Here is a 13,792-nt window from a genome sequence, read left to right as displayed (position 1 = left end):
TGCTGAGGTTTTGGTTGCAGATACCTTTTGAGTCAGTTTCCCCGTTATCACTCCCTTATAGGTGTATCTCCCGAGGTCACTCCTCCCTGAAACTTCTGCACACAACTCTTCCTCAGAGTCGACCTCCAGGGAACTCACTCTAAGATGGTATCTTTGATTGGGTTCCCTGAAAGCAGAGCCTGAGGGGGACTTAGGTGCAGGTGGTTTATTAGGGAGGTGACCCTAGGTATCAAAAGTGAGGGAGCAGAAGGGTGAAACAGGAAAGAAAGAAAAGTCAATAAGAGGTGTATCATTGAGCTGGTGATGGCTGTGGGCCCCTGGGGATTGATCTCTCTGGGGATGCCTGAGGAGCATGTATTGAGAGAATGTGGCTCAGATTTGTCTCACCAAATAATGGGAAGCTGTGGGCATTTATCCATATACTATTGCTCCCAATTAAAGGATTGTCCCTAGGGACACTAATCTGGTTGTCCTGTGCAGACTGAGCCATTTTTCAGGGTTTCTGAGAGTACCTCGCTACAGAAAATCAAAGAGGCCCAGCAGATGTGTGAGGTGGGGTGTTTGGCAGCTTGCAGGGACATTATCCACCCCAGCTAGCCAAAATCAGAGGTAGCTGAGGGTCTGTGGTGTGGGGTACTCAAAGAATCTGCTACTCAGGGGAAAGAGCGCCAGCACTTTTATTTAACAGGAGTTCGAGAAGCTCCTATATTGCAGGGGGAATTTCCAGGGCGAACTCTATCGTTTCACGCCGAGTCTCAGTATGTAGCACAGAGCTAGCAGTGGAAAGAAGGGATATACAGAAGTCAAAAGGAGACCAATTAAAAGGTCTTTTGTTTACTTGCCTGCTGAGCTGGTTGAGCAGTCAGTCATTTTATTGGTCCCACTTGTCTCTGTGTCAAGCTAGACCTGTAAAAATTAGGTACTGATATGAAGTCCTAGGATATCCAAATTGTAAGATGTGTTTACCTTCAGAAATTGAGAGGAAGTAAGATTGGTTTCTGAAAAAAAAAAATACACAGGAGAAAACCAATGAGAAAACATCAGTGGTTGATCTGTGTCCACTTTGAAATGTTCAGGCCAGTGGCTCTCAAAGCATGGTCCCCAGACTAGCAGCATCAGCATCACCTGGGAACTTGTTAGAAATGGAAATTATTGGGTCTCACCACAGACCTACTGAATCTGAAACTGTGGGAGTTGGGCCCAGCTGTCTGTGCTTTCACAAGCTCTTCCAGGGATTATGATGGGAGCTAAAGTCGAAGAACTACCTGTCTAATTCCAGATCATTAGCTTGTACCTATGATTTCAGCAACCAAACCATGGATTTAATTCACAAATTTTGCTCCAGGTAGGCAGGTTTAGAAATGAAGGGGCATAAAGTGAAAAGTTATTCAACAAGCATTCCCTTTGTTAGTCTCTGTTGCGTAGGTATAACATGAAGACAAATTTTAAAGATTCTAAAACCATCGAGAACAGAGGTCCCTAACCTTTTTGGCATGAGGGACCAGTTTGTGGAAGACAGTTTTTCCACGGACAGGGTGGTGGGGGGTGGGAGGGGTATGGTTCAGGCGGTAATGCGAGTTGATGGGGAGCAGCAGATGAAGCTTCACTTGCTCGCAGGCCACTCACCTCCCACTGTGCAGCCTGGTTCCTAACAGGCTGAGAACCGGTACCGGGGGTTGGGGACCCCTGATCTAGAAGATAACTTTTAGTCTTTTATGTCTCTATAGTCTGCTATTGCTTACTTCTGTCCTTCCCACCCACAAAACACTGATAATCTGCAATGCGCCAAGCACTCCTACAGATGCTAGGGATGTAGCAGTGAGTGAAACAGACAAAAATTCTTGTCTTCATGGAGCGTGAACTCTGATGGTGTGTGTGTGTGTGTGTGTGTGTGTGTGAGATGGGGGAGGCGGGCAGTGAGGAAGTCATCATTAAACACAAAATAAATTACATAGAATATTAGAAGGTGGTAAATGCTCTGGAGAAAAATAAAGCAGGACAGATGGAGAGAGAGTGCCAGGGATGGTGGAGGGGATTGCAATTTTTTTTTTTTTTTTGTGGTACGTGGGCCTCTTACTGTTGTGGCCTCTCCAGCTGCAGAGCACAGTCTCTGGATGCGCAGGCTCAGCGGCCATGGCTCACGGGCCCAGCTGCTCCGCGGCATGTGGGATCTTCCCAGACCGGGGCACGAACCCGTGTCCCCTGCATCAGCAGGCGGGCTCTCAACCACTGCGCCACCAGGGAAGCCCGGGATTGCAATTTTATTTTATTTTATTTTATTTATTTTTTTGCGGTACGTGGGCCTCTTACTGTTGTGGCCTTTCCCGTTGCGGAGCACAGGCTCCGGACGCGCAGGCTCAGCAGCCATGGCTCACGGGCCCAGCTGCTCTGCGGCATGTGGGATCTTCCCGGACTGGGGCACGAACCCACGTAGCCTGCATCGGCAGGCGGAGTCTCAACCACTGCGCCACCAGGGAAGCCCCGGGGATTGCAATTTTAAATAGTGTGCTCAGGGAGGCTTCATCTTGGTAACATTGGAATCAAGTTTTTAAGGGGATGAGGGAGTGAACAGTGCAGATAATTAGGGGAATGAAAGTTCCAGGCAGAAGACCAGCAGGATCAAACACATGCCCTGAAGTGGGAGTGTGCCTCTAGCATTCAACATCTGTTCTAAACCTATGTACAGAGAAAACGCTGGGTGACTGGAGAGCTTTATTTGCAACTGTCTGTAATCGACCAGCAAAACCCAGCTAGTTTTGAAAGTGGAGGCATTTGCATCTGTGTTTAAAGTGATAGCTATTATGAGGTCTATTTTATATATAATATAATATATAATATATATTTATAAGTTTACCTATAACTACATTTATATGCCTATTTGTGTGGTATATATTTGTGAAACTTATTTATAATACATAAATATAAATACAGCTGGGCTGCAGTTTTAAGGAGGCAGGGAACCTGACTGGAAGATGGGACTCATTTCTTCTCCTTGGTTTTAGAAAATGTTGTGGAGCCATCTGAAATCATGTTCAATGGTGCAAGCTCTGAGCCCAGTAGAAGGAATTCTAGACAGTGGATGAGGCTGGTCTGCCAGCCTTGCCTCAACATTTCCTTGCCTTTGTGTCTTTAATGGTGTGTGGCTTTAACTCACTTTTGTCTAACTTCAGGCTTGAACACCTTCCTATCACAAATAGTCCTTTGGAATAATTGTAATGTGGTGTCTTAGTGGCAACCCTTTCCTTTTGGTTGTGTAAGAAAATTAGTAAGGATCTCAGGGTGGATAATTTCACCCTAGCTAATAAATCAGGCAGTTCCTTACATCAAGGCAAATAGCAATTGGGGCTAGAGAGCTGGGCTGATAATAACTACAGGAGAGCTTCAAGTGATTATGAAAGGAGCCTGCTGGTGTGCAGCTTTGGACTTTTCATGTCAGAACTAAATGTCTTGATTCAGGTTAAACAAAAACCACCTCTGCTTGGAAGTAGCAGTCCTCAGCATGCTCTGTCACACGCAGTTTGCCAGAGATGATGATTTATTCACTGTATTAAGCATTCAGTGTACTTTTCTAATCAGTGCCGGGAAGTATTTAGAAGGCAGTCTTGGGTTTCACCATAATGGGTGGGGTTATTCTCTCCATACATTTCCAGACAGCCCCTTGGATTGTGATATATTCTGTCAACAGGTCTGCAGGAAACCCATGAAATTTAATTACAGTGGGGTTTATAACTACTGAATTCCGGGTGTTGGTTCAGTACAATATACGATGAAAACTCAACACTGATGTACCCTATCGTTGGCCATGGAGAATTCCCCTTTTGAGGAATGTTTAAGAAAGCCTGTGTGGAATAAAACTTTATACCTAAAGGAATTAGAAAAAGAAAAGAAAAAAAAACAAAGCCCAAAGTTAGTAGAAGGAAGAAAATAATAACGATCAGAGTGAAAATAAATAAAATAGAGACCAAAAAGACAATAGAAAACATCAATGAAACTAAAAGATGGTTCTTTAAAAAGATAAACAAAATAGACAAACCTTTAAGTAGGCTCACCAAGAAAAAAAGAGAGAGGGCTCAAATAAATAAAATCAGAAATGAAGGAGGAGAAATTACAACTGACACCAAAGAAATACAAAAGATCATAGGAGATTACTCTGAACATGGACAACCTAGAGTAAATGGATAAATTCCTCAAAACATACAATCTTCCAAGACTAAATCATGAAGAAATTAGAAAATCTGAACAGACCAATTGCTAGTAAGGAGATTGAATCAGTAATCAAAAATCTCCCCAAAAATGTCCAGGACCAGATGGCTTCACTGGTGAATTCTACCAAACATTCAAAGAAGATTTAATACTTATCCTTCTCAAACTTTTCCAAAAAATTGAAGAAGAGGGAACACTCCAGAATTCATTTTATAAGGTTATCATTATCCTGATACTAAAACCAAACAAGGATACCACACAAAAAAGAAAATTACAGGCCAATATCCCTGATGAACATAGATGCAAAAATCCTTGACAAAATATTAGCAATCCAAATTCAACAATACATTAAAAGGATTATACACTCTGATCAAGTGGGATTTCTTCCAAGGAATGCAAGAATGGCTTGACATCTGCAAAGCAATGATACCACATTAACAAAATGAAGGATAAAAATCATATAATTATTTCAATAGATGCAGAACAAGCATTTGACAATATTCAACATTGATTTATGATTAAAAACTCTCAACAAAGTGAGTATAGACAGAATGTACCTCCACATAATAAAGGCCATATATGTTATACCCACAGCTAACACTATACTCAATAGCTAAAAGCTGAAAGCTTTTCCCTTAAGTTCAGGAACGAGACGAGGATGCCCACACTTGCCATTTTTATTCAACATAGTGTTAGAAGTCCTAGCCAGAGTAATTAGGCCGGAAAAAAAAATAAAAGGCATCTAAATTGGAAAGGAAGAAGTAAAACTGTCACTACTTGCAGAAGACATGATTTTTTTTTTTTTTTTTTTTGTGGTACGTGGGCCTCTCACTGTTGTGGCCTCTCCTGTTGCGGAGCACAGGCTCCGGACGCGCAGGCTCAGTGGCCATGGCTCACGGGCCTAGCCGCTCTGCGGCATGTGGGATCTTCCCAGACTGGGACACAAACCTGTGTCCCCTGCATCAGCAAGCGGACTCTCAACCACTGCACCACCAGGGAAGCCCAGAAGACATGATTTTATATATGGAAAACCCTAAGGACTCCACCAAAAAAACTGTTAGAACCAATCAACAAATTTGATAGCTCATATATGTTTGAGGTGTATAGTTTATTTAACCAGTCCGCAGATGAATTCGTAGTTTTCACTGAACTCCTCACTCTTCCCACATGAAGTCCACAGCCTAGCAGTTGGAAATTTAAGGTTAGATGGCTTTCCATAGTGAACTCTTTTGCACCTAGTAGCGCTCTACCTCCACCCTCAACAATGCAGTTTATTCAATGCCTACACTGGCATTCTGGAGATGGAGGGATGATGTAGGAAAAATATCCTTGATACGACTACTGGAGCCTTCCCACCTATGGCAAAGGGGAGAAAGCAGGACCCATCTGGGGTCACTGTGCAAATTTTTCAGCCTGTTATCACCCTGCTGTGTCCATAATGCATTGCCAGAGAGTTACTGTGCTTTGCTCAGGATGACTTCCTGCTGTTTTCTCTTTACTGAGTGGATTTATTTAAATATTAAGGTCAATCTGTTCCAGTGTCATCATTTATAATGTCTCCTATGACAATCTTCTCTTGCCTGTGTCTCCCATACATGGAGAGCACTTCCTTTTAAGAACAAAAGGGTGAGTGTGGATTTGATTCTGAAAGGGCAACCCAATTGGAATAAAGGCCTCACTGACCCTGTAGCTTGTGTTGTTGGTAAGACTTAATTTTATTTTATTTTTGAATCTTGCAAACTTGAATTTCAAAACAAGAAATTAGCTCTTCCTAAAAATGTTAGTGAAATGGCTTTGGAGTAACTCCAGTTGCTTCTCTCACTCCAGTTATTGGGTGTGGGCGTTTTATATATCCTGCCATGCAAAGGACTCACACAGACCTTTTAAAGTTAATTAAAAAGCCTTCCATGGGCTGGCAGATTTGGGCAGCAGCGTTCCTCTGTAACCTTTTGTACCAGATTAAAAAACCTCTGACAATCAGGAACCAAATTTCAAATGAAGTGTTCAGAGTAAATTCAATAAGCTGTACAATTCAGTCAGCTTCACAGTGACTCCTGTTTCTAGTTCAGCAAGAGCTGGGGGACTGATGGGGACTGAACCTCTTCCTTTGAATACCTGCTCACCATCCCGCTCTTTTCTAGAGCGCCCCCCGCTGCCCCATCACCCACAATGTTTCCAACCATAGGAGAGTGTTGCCCAACGTGTCACGTGTGTTCTTTTGACAAAAAGGTTCCCTGTTACGCGCAGGCTGGGAAACCCTGCATATCAGATTCGCAATGCACATAACATATCAAACCTTCTGAGTATTTCTGCAGAAAACTGGTTCATTTTGTTTAACACAGTGTTTTCCAGATATGTTTGACTGTACTGCCTATTTTTCCCTAATAACCTTTAACAGCTTCCCAACGAGCTTGCAACATCTCACAAAGGACTGGGTCGAAGGCTCTGTGGAAATGAACCCTCTGACACATAAATCTTGTAAAAGTCATGGTTCCTGTGATAAGCACAAAAGATACATCCTCAGCAGAGCATACCAGGAGACAGCAGGCTGAGGAGGGATGTTTGGTGAGCAGAAATTTTGAGCTTCCCCAGTTTCTGGCAGGAAACTTGCTCTGGTTGGTGGTTATGAAATATTTGGAGAGAGATTCGTTGAGGTCACAGGACTAGGCTCTTCACGCTCCCAAATATATCACCCTAAAACATCACCTTGTATGTATGGTTGTAAAAACTGTCTTTAGCAAACCACATCACCATCATCTGTCATCTGGCTACAATTTTTTTTTTTTTTTTTTGTTTTTGTTTTTGCGGTACGCGGGCCTCTCGCTGTTGTGGCCTCTCCCATTGTGGAGCACAGGCTCCGGACATGCAGGCTCAGCGGCCATGGCTCACGGACCCAGCCGCTCCGCGGCATGTGGGATCCTCCCGGGCCGGGGCACGAACCCTTGTCCCCTGCATCGGCAGGCAGACTCTCAACCACTGCGCCACCAGGGAAGCCGCGTGGCTACAATTTTTATACCACCAGCACCATCTTTCTCCTTTGTCTGCTGTGTATACAGTAACGAGCAGGCATCACCCATGTGCAGTGACATTGCAACTACATAAGGAAGACCAGTCTGTGGGCACACGTGCTTAGTTTTTTATGAGGTTTAAGTGGAATTCAGCACCACAGACCTGGCCAGGGTGCTCCCCAAAACTAGTGCTTTGTGGAGCACATTTTGATCTGTCATTACTGGTTTGTAAGCTCCCAGCTGTCTGGGTCAGTAGAGTTTGGAGAACACTCAACACAACTTGAATTCTTTAGTAAGGGCAGAGTCAAGGTCCCAGCAGGGAATAAGTGGTACTCTCAGAGGGATTTAACTAGAAGAAAGTTTAAGGGAGAGCTTATTGAGGTGGGAGTGAGGTTGAGGCAATCAACAGGGGATGGGGAGGCAGGAAGCTGTTACTACCCTAGGATTTCCCAGTTTAAATCCAGTTCATCATTTTTTTCATGAAAATAAAATTAAATGACAGTGTTTCAAAGGACACAATTGAAAGCCATACCAAAGTCAGTTCCACTTCTGAGTTTCTCGAAAGGAACCATGTCTAAGGACAAATTTTGAGATTAAGTCTCTGTCTTATTGTAGGTAAAGGAAATAATAATCATAAATAATTAACTATAGACATGCATAGGCCAGCTCTAGAGAACAGAGAGACCCTTGTAAAAGTTTGCCTATGTAGTACTTTTTAACCTCATCCAACTCCATCTTCATATGGGGTAATAGGAACAACAAAGGGAGTTTCACAGGAATAGCCTGAGGGGTCTAGATAAGTAGCTCCAAGAGTCTTCACATATTGGGGTCCTATATTTAACTGTAAGTTTATTTGTTTATTTATTATTAATTTATTTATTTAATTTATTTTATTTTTGGCTGTGTTGGGTCTTCATTGCTGTGCGTGGGCTTTCTCTAGTTATGGCGAGCAGGGGCTGCTCTTTGTTGCGGTGCATGGGCTTCTCATTGCGGTGGCTTCTCTTGTTGTGGAGTACGGACTCTAGGTGCATGGGCTTCAGTAGTTGCGGCACACAGGCTCAGTAGTTGTGGCTCGTGGGCTCTAGAGTGCAGGCTCGGTAGTTGTGGCGCACGGGCATAGTTGCTCCGTGGCATGTGGGATCTTCCCGGACCAGGGCTTGAACCCATGTCCCCTGCATTGGCAGACGGATTCTTAATCACTGCACCACCAGGGAAGCCCCTACGTGTTTATTTTTTAATATTTATTTATCTGGTTGCACCGGGTCTTTGTTGCGGCTCACGGGCTTCTTAGTTGCGGCTCACCAGCTCATTAGTTGTGGCATGTGGGCTCCTTAGTTGCAGCAGGTGGGCTCCTTAGTTGCGGCATATGGGCTCCTTAGTTGTGGAATGGAAACTCTTAGTTGCGGCATGCATATGGGATCTAGTTCCCTGACCAGGGATCGAACCCAGCCCCCCTGCATTGGGAGCTTGGAATCTTATCCACTGTACCACCAGGGAAGTCCCTAACTGTAAGTTTAGAAGCAAGTAATGTGTTACTAGTACATACTTCAGGTGTAAATGTTTTGAGAAATATTTACTTATAAATTTTAAAAAGATTAAGAGCATTCCTTGTATTCTGTTATCTTTTTTGAGTGAGAGAGACAATGAATAAGAGTAGTGAGTTCACGCAAGGAATGCAGTGCCCATGTGATCACAATCTAAATGGGTACAGCTGCACGAATTTTTTAAATTGAATAAATTAAATAACAACAGTGAAGCATAGATTGTTAGCTATATAAAAATGTGGATTTTGATATAAATGCCAACGTAGACCAAAAGTAGTTTAATCAACTTTATTCCTAAAAATTCACATATTTCTAGGTTAAGTGCTGGTCATTAATCAATTTTTGATAAAGTTGATGTGCAACTTGACATTTTACAGATTGAATAGGATCTACACTTCTTCAGAAGAGCTTAATTAAAGTACTTTCAGATTCATTTGTCACTTCTAGACCATTGCTCCCACCCCATTTCTTTTGAGGGTGTATCATACTCTCCCTTTTTTCCTTGAGATCATCTGTTAACCTCCAGTGTACTCTCCTCCTCATTTATTAAAGATTTTAGTTCCTGTGTCACAATTTTCATCCCCATTATTCTGGGGGTAAATTAAATGTCCCATGGAGGACTCATCTAATACCCTGGCTGCTCAGTTCTTTGACCTCTTCTTATTCAATGACTATCTCACCCACTGTCCTCCAGCCACCCAATTCCACAGTCACCTGGACACCATCATTATTGAAAACCACACCATCTCCACATTTACTCTTTGACCATCTCAGTCTATTCACAGCTTCCTACCTTTCCAGCTTATTGCTGAAATACACGTACTGTAACAGTTCTTAAAGTCCCTCAATCCATTGACCTCTCCACTTTCTCCCCTATATACCATCCTCCTCCCAACCTCACTTCCCTCTTTATCCAGTATAGATTAGATGGTTCTCATCATTAAAATCATTCCCTTGTAAATATTCTTAACTACCATTCTCCCCTTTCTTTCAGTCACTATGACCTGGCAAAAGTATTTCCTAGGTGAACTCAATTATTTGTCACCTCCATGAAGGTCAGTTGTAAAATTCATCATTGCTGGAGGAATTCCACAACAGAATAAATTATCATGATAAACATCACCAATCCGAACTAGGCCTTCAACACTGCCCAGCAAGCTTACTTGCTCATCTTTCACCCTTGGAAATCACATTTCACACCTTTTCTATCTTTTTCAAGCTTCTGATGAACTCTTCCATTCCCACTCTCCTTTCATTCTTAGTGGATAACTTTGCTTCACACGTCATACAGAAAATATACACCTTTGGAAGGGAACTCCCTTAACCTCCAGGCCATGAAATTTCAAATTCTACTTGCATCTTAAATCATCGCTCATTTTCCTTCCTTTTACAATGGGCAAAGTGCTCCTGGTTATATCAGAGGTCAAACCGTCTGCTGTCTTCTGGATTTCATTATTCCTGCTTTCTGGGGGAAACTTCTTTTTATTATTATTTTTAAATCTTTCTTGTGTCTTTAGTCTATCACTTTCTCTGCTGGATTCTTCCTAAACATTAAAATTGATTTAAACAATGCTATCAAAGCACACAGACACACAAAAGACATACACATAAAGGCACATATACCCCCACACACATCCTGCCTCCCTGGGCATCATATCCCTGTCTAACTTTCATCCTCTCTTTCTTCTTTTTTAAACTAAGCTTCCTAAAATGGCAGCCTATACTCGCTGTCTCTGTTTCCTTATTTCCTATTTTGTATCTATTTATCTATCTATCTATCTATCTATCTATCTAGATATTACTAGAGGTCTCCAGTAGCTGATTCTCCTCCTTGTCACATGGAAAGCTTCATTTTCTGGCTCCTTTTTAGTTGGGACCATGTGAGTAGTCTGGCCAATGGACCAAAAACTTTATAAATGAGTAAATGAATTTCATGCTTTCTTCCCCTGCCACAACTACTGGGGCACGTGCATATTATACAGGTGGTCCAACTTTAGGATGTTACCCTAGATTACTGAGTGACTGTAGCAGAAAAACGCCTGCTGATCTGCATAGTTCATGTTACATAAGCGAGAAATAAAGTTTTGTATGTTAAACCAGTGAAATTTTGGAGTTTATTTTTACAACAGCAATACCTACCTTATAGTGACTAATTCAGTCTTCTGTCCACTCCCCTCTAGTCTTTTGCCTGATTACCGTCTACCAAAACCGCTTTTGATATGGTCATAATGTCCTCCATCTTGCTAAACACAATGACTACTTTTCAGTCCTATCTTAATTGACCTCTCAGTAGCATTCAATACAGCCTATCATTCTTCCTTCTTGAAATATTCTACTCCCTTGCTTTCTATGACACCAGATTGTCTTGATCTCTCCTTCTTGGTGACTTTTCCTGGCTCCTCTTTTTCTTCCTTATCTTTACCTTTTGGAGTTTCTCTAAACTCAGGCTTAATAGTTTCAGCCATAGTGGCCTTCTCTCAACTCCAAAAGAACCACACTCCTTCTATCTCATGACCTTTACACTTCTTAGCAAGGAGCAAAGAGGGGAATGGAAGTGTTAAGTCAGATGGAAGGAAGGGGAAGAGTATTCCAGACAAACCCCTATACTTTAGATTTCAACATAACTGCCTGTTGTTCTTCAGGGAGTATGTCCCTCACCTCTCCAGACTAGGTTGGGTCCCCCTAATTATTCTCTGTGATAGTACCCTGAATGTTTCCTCTATAGCATTGATCATGTATGATTGTAATTATAATTATATATGCAATTATTTAGTATCTGTCTCCCTTGTTAATATGTAAGCTTCTTAAGGGTTGTTTCTGTTTTGCCTACCATTGTATTTTTGGTGCCTATCGCAGTGCTTGGTTCATAGTAGGTGATCAGTAAATTTTTGTTGAATGATTGCATGACTGGTAATTCTCATCTTTGCTATTATACTTTTATGAAATATAATGCATTTTTCAAAGTCATATGGAGCAAGGGTATGGCCACATGGTTGGCAATTTCAGTTTAATCCTGGAAATAATACACATCTTCAAATTCCAGGGACTGCGTATCTTTTTAAGGGAGCATAGTTCATGTTCATCCTAAATAGTTCCTCTTGAAACAGAGCCACTCTTATAGGACAGATGCTTAATAATTCAGATGCATTGTGAGGCTTGCCTTTCAAAGAAAGTTGTAGAAATTTAAAGTATAATTTAATGTATAAAAGTGAATGACTCTCTTCTGAAATTGCAATTTTATTTCTACCTAATAGGTCTATAATTTTTTTTTTTTTTTTTTTTTGCGGTACACGGGCCTCTCACTGTTGTGGCCTCTCCCATTGCAGAGCACAGGCTCCGGACACGCAGGCTCAGCGGCCATGGCTCACAGGCCCAGCCGCTCCGCGGCATGCGGGATCTTCCAGGACCGGGGCACAAACCCTTGTCCCCTGCATCGGCAGGTGGACTCTCAACCACTGCACCACCAGGGAAGCCCCAATAGGTCTATAATTTTTTAAGTCTGCTAAACTACACTGAACTCAATGGAATCTATACAAAATAAATGCAGTTTTAATGTCAATTTGCTCAATCTGTTTCAGTGTGAAAACTTGTACTTCCTTGACTAAACAGCCAAGGCAGCCTCCCCCCACCCCTGTAGAACTTTTTGATAAGAAAAAAAATTAATCTGTGGAATTAATTTGGATGTCTGGATTATATATATTTGTTAAAGAGATTTGCTAAGTGGCATATATTCACTTGTCTGTCAAATAGCTGTTCAGTAAGGACACTGATATGAATGAATGAATGATTTTTGATAAGTTCCTCCATCTCTTATGCAGTGAACCTCTTATTTGCAAATTTAATAGTATAAATTCTTCTTACAAATGTTGCAGTGAAAGCCATGCACCTACCTTCTATTTTCAATCAAAAGGAAAAAGAAAATAATTGTAACCATGATTTTTTCAATAGATGCAGAAGAAGCATTTGACAAAATCCAACATCCATTCATGATAAAAATTCTCAACAAGTTGGAAATAGAAGGAAACTTCCTCAGCCATATAAAGAGGCTGTACAAATACCCTACAACTAACATCCTACTTAATGGTGCAAGACTAAATGCTTTCCCCTAAAGACTGGGAACAAGGCAAGGTTTTCCTCTTCTCTCACCACCTCCTATTCAACATGTACTTGAAGGCTTAGTGCAGTAAGGCAAGAAAAAGAGGTAAAAGGCATCCAGATTGAAAAGGCAGAAGTAAAACTATCCTAATTAGCAGACAGCACAATTCGGTATATAGAAAATGCTAAAATATGCACAAAAGCTACTGTTAGAATTAACAAACAACTTAAGCAAGGTCATAGGATATACCATCAATATACAAAAATTAATTGTATTTCTATTTACTAGCAATAAATGATCCAAAAGATTAAATTAAGAAAACAATCTCATTCACAATAGCATAAAAAAGAAGAAAATACTTAGAAATAAATGTAACAAAAGAGCAAGAATTCTACACTGAAAACTATAAAACATTGCCTATAGAAATGAAAGAGTATCTTAATAAATGGAGAGACATTGCCTGTTTATAGATTGGAAGACTCAGCATTATTAAGATGGCAATTCTCCCCAAACCGACATAAATTCAATGCAATCCCTCTCAAAATTCCAGCTTGCTGTTTTTTTGCCGAAATTGACAACCTGATCCTGAAATTTATATAGAAATGCAAGGGACTCAGAATAGCCAAAACAGTCTTGAGAAGGAAGAACAAAGTTGGAGAACTTATACTTCATGATTTCGAAACTTAGTGCAAAGCTAGAGTAGTCAAGACACCGTGGTACTGGCGTAAGGACAGATATTGAGATCAAAGAAATGGTATAAGGACAACTGGATAGCCACTTGCAAAAGAACGAATTTAGACCCTTACCTCACATCATACACAAAAATCAACTCAAACTTGATTGCAGACCTAACTATAAGAGCTAAAACTACAAAAGTCTTAAAAGAAGGCAGAGGAGTAAATCTTTATGACCTTAGATCAGACTTCCTTAAAGTAAGAACG

This window comes from Tursiops truncatus, chromosome X, assembly GCF_011762595.2.
Source record: "Tursiops truncatus isolate mTurTru1 chromosome X, mTurTru1.mat.Y, whole genome shotgun sequence".
In the NCBI taxonomy this organism is placed as follows: Eukaryota; Metazoa; Chordata; class Mammalia; order Artiodactyla; family Delphinidae; genus Tursiops; species Tursiops truncatus.
The sequence above is the reverse complement of the archived record's forward strand: the minus strand, read 5'-3'. Positions refer to the sequence as shown.